A 3,377-nucleotide genomic window follows, 5' to 3' on the forward strand; every position below is an offset into this window, starting at 1 on the left:
CGAGATCAGCCTGAGCAACATGACGAAACCCTATCTCTGCAAAAACTTAAAAACAAGACCAGTTGTGATGGTTCATGCCTATAATCCCAGCACTTTGGGAGGCCGAGGTGGGTGGATCACCTGAGGTTAGGAGCTGGAGACCAGCCTGGCCAACATGGCAAAACCCCGTCTGTACTAAAAATACAAAAATTAGCCGGACGTGGTGGTGGGCATGTGTAGTCCCAGCTACTCAGGAGGCTGAGGCAGGAGAATTGCTTAAACCTGGGAGGCAGAGCTTGCAGTGAGCCAAGATCGCGCCACTGCACTCCAGCCTGGGCGACAGAGCAAGACTCCATCTCAAAACAAAAACAAAAACAAATAAACAAACAAACCAATCCTGAAGAGGATAACGTTGTAACGATAACCATAGAGGGCCCTAGCCCCATGCCTAATGCCTGGTCTTCATGGTACCGCGTGGTGGTTTACTGAGCCCTCACCCTGGGCATGCGACATTTCCCACAAGGCAACCATTTTTGAGCCCCCCAGTTTATAGACAAGGAAATGAAGCACAGAGAAGGTGAGTGACTGGCCCCAGATCACCCAGCCAGTGGGCAGCTGAGCTGGGGTTGGAGTCCAGGCCCAGCTCTCACCCCCATGAGGAGCTGGAGCACTCGCAGTGGGCAGATGGCATGGCTGGGGGGGTGGTGGCCTGCTGGGGCCAATTTGGGGGGGTGTGTGGCCTGCTGGGGCCAACTGAAGCAGGGATTCCCTTGGGGATGAAGGGGGCAGGCTGGGGGCGAGGGAGGGTGCAGCCCTCACTCAGAGAGGCCAATCTGACCCAGGGCACAGGCCTGCCTGCTGAGCAAAGGCGGGAGGGGCTGGGTGGGGGTGGGGAGGTGCCCAGAGGTTGTGCTGACTGCAGCAGAAAGCTCTCTTCAAAATTTTATCAGCTCAGCGCGGAGGAGGTGGGGGCGGGGCCGGGCGAGGAAGATGTGTGGTGGCAGAGAGGTCTGGCTCTGCGTGGCGATGAGCATCCCCGCCCCCACGGTGGCCCCTGCCTCCTGCCCCCAACACGCAGTGGCCCAGCCCACCTCTCTGCCCCCACCGTCCCCAATGCCCCCTCACAGCCAGCCCCAGTAGGTTTGTTGCTCATTGGTGGGGGTGGGGGAGGAGAAAGATGCTAAGGTCAAGGTCAAAGAATCAAGATCAAAACTGGGTAACTGCCAGGCGCGGTGGCTCACGCCTGTAATCCCAGCACTTTGGGAGGCTGAGGCCAGTGGATCATTTGAGGTCAGGAGTTCAAGACCAGCCTGGCCAACATGGTGAAACGCTGTCTCTACTAAAAATACAAAAATTAGCCAGGCATGGCGGCGGGCGCCTGTAATCTCAGCTACTGGGGAGGCTGAGGCAGGAGAATCGCTTGAACCCGGGAGGTGGAGATTGCAGCGAGCCGAGATCACATCACTGCACTCCAGCCTGGGCAACAGGGTGAAACTCCATCTCCCCCCCCCCCCAAAAAAAAAAAAAAAGACTGGGTAACTGGTGTGGTGCAGTGGCTCTTGCCTGCTATAATCCTAACACTTTGGGAGGCCAAAGTGGGAGGATGGCTTGAGCCCAGGAGTTTGAGGCCAGCCTGGGCAATATAGCAAAACTCCATCTCTAAAAAATTATAAAAAATTAGCTGGGCATGGTGGTGTGCACCTGTAGTCCCAGCTACTTGGGAGGATGAGGCAGGAGGATCGCTTGAGCCTGGGAGGTTGAGGCTACAGTGAGCCGAGATGACACCACTGCACTTCAGCCTGGGGGACAGAGCGAGACCCTGTCTCCAGGAAAAAAAAAAAAAAAAAAAAAAAACACTGGGTAACTCCGCCCTGCTCTCCTTCCACACACCATAGAGCCTGGGAGCCCGTGACCCTGTCTCACTCTTGCACCAGCTCTAGAAGGTGGCATGGCTGTTACTCCCATTGCACCAAGGAGGAAACTGAGGCACAGAAAAGGGTTGTGTCCATACAGCTGGGGAAAAGAAGGGCTTTGTCTGGAGCACAGGCAGTCTAGTCCCACAGTCCCCCTTGTTCCGGCAAATGCCCCTCCCTCTCAGGCTGTGCAATTGCCTCTTTCTATAGAGTGCTGCCTGGGCTGGGGTTGGGCTGGTGACCTGCATGGGTCTGCGTCCGGCGTGCACCCATCCCACATGCTCTGGCAGCCCCTGGGTGTGTGAGGGTTCACGCGTGCTCCAGACACAGCCTGGGTGGGCATGGCAGGGGTGCTGTGCACCCACTCAGGTCTTGGGGTGCAGCTGACACCCTGCACGTGGCTACACGCATGATCTTCTGGAACCTCCCATAGCCCCATCCAGCTACGGACTCTGATCATCTCCACCATTTGGCCGGCAGGAGAAACTGAAGTCCATGAGCGCCACACAGCCAAGAAGCTACAAGACCAACCCTGCTCTTAGCACCGGGACCAGAGGCACAGGCGTCAGGCCTCCCACCTCCACACTCCTGCCAGGCCCCCTGGGGCATCCCCTTGTTCACTGCAGCCTGGCCATCCTGCAGAGCTGAGCTCAGCTGCGCCTCCTCCTCTGGGAAGCCGCCTTGGATTTCCTCACCCCCGCAAAGCTTGCTCGTCTCAACATCAGGCATTTGACCACCGGCAAACAGCCCGCTGGTAGGGCCAGGCTCATCAGGCCTCTCTGCTGGCGTGGTCTGAGAGTCGATCAACCAACAAGCATTCACAGGAAGCAGTGCCTGGACTCTCCCAGCTCTCCCTGGAGGGCTGGCATGGCCTGTCCCGCTCCTCTCCTCATCCCAGCTTCCAGCAAGGCCGTCAGTTGCACCCAAGACCCTCCAGGACATTCTCACCCCCAAGACCTCAAGGGCCTTCCTGCTTCCTCCCTCAGACGTGAGGGTGAGACCCTGCCTCTACCACTGGAGCACCATAGCCCACCTGCCTCCTCCGTCAAAAAAACCTCCTTGTACCCTCTCACTTGAGACCTCTGCTAGGCCTGCCTCCCCCATCTGACCTCCACATCCCATCAGCAGTTACCTGGGCCCTGCATGCACTGGCCTCCTCCCTCAGACACTCCTTGCACCATGTCACCCGCATTAGATGCCCTCCTAGGCCTGCCTCCCCCCACCTCAGACCACCATCTCACATCTACATACGCTGGTGTCTTCCCTCAGACCCTCCTTGACCCGGGTCACCCCCGTCAGACGCTCTCCCAGGCCTGCTGCCCCGCCTGGACCACCACATCACATCTACACGCACCAGCCTCCTCGCTCAGACCCTCCTGGCCCCGTGTCACCCCCATCAGATGCTCTCCTAGGCCCACTTCCCCGCTTGGACCACCACATCATAGCCGTATGCACCAGCCTCCTCCCTCAGACCCTCCTGGCCCC

General features: G+C 58.4%; 1 protein-coding gene across 6 annotated transcripts in view; it reads right to left on the bottom strand.

Annotated features, from left to right (window-relative positions):
• Positions 1–3,377, bottom strand: part of NFIC (nuclear factor I C) — a 108,773-nt gene that overhangs the window by 82,145 nt on the left and 23,251 nt on the right. The window lies entirely within an intron of this gene.

This window comes from Piliocolobus tephrosceles, chromosome 21 (assembly GCF_002776525.5).
Source record: "Piliocolobus tephrosceles isolate RC106 chromosome 21, ASM277652v3, whole genome shotgun sequence".
NCBI classification, from domain to species: Eukaryota; Metazoa; Chordata; class Mammalia; order Primates; family Cercopithecidae; genus Piliocolobus; species Piliocolobus tephrosceles.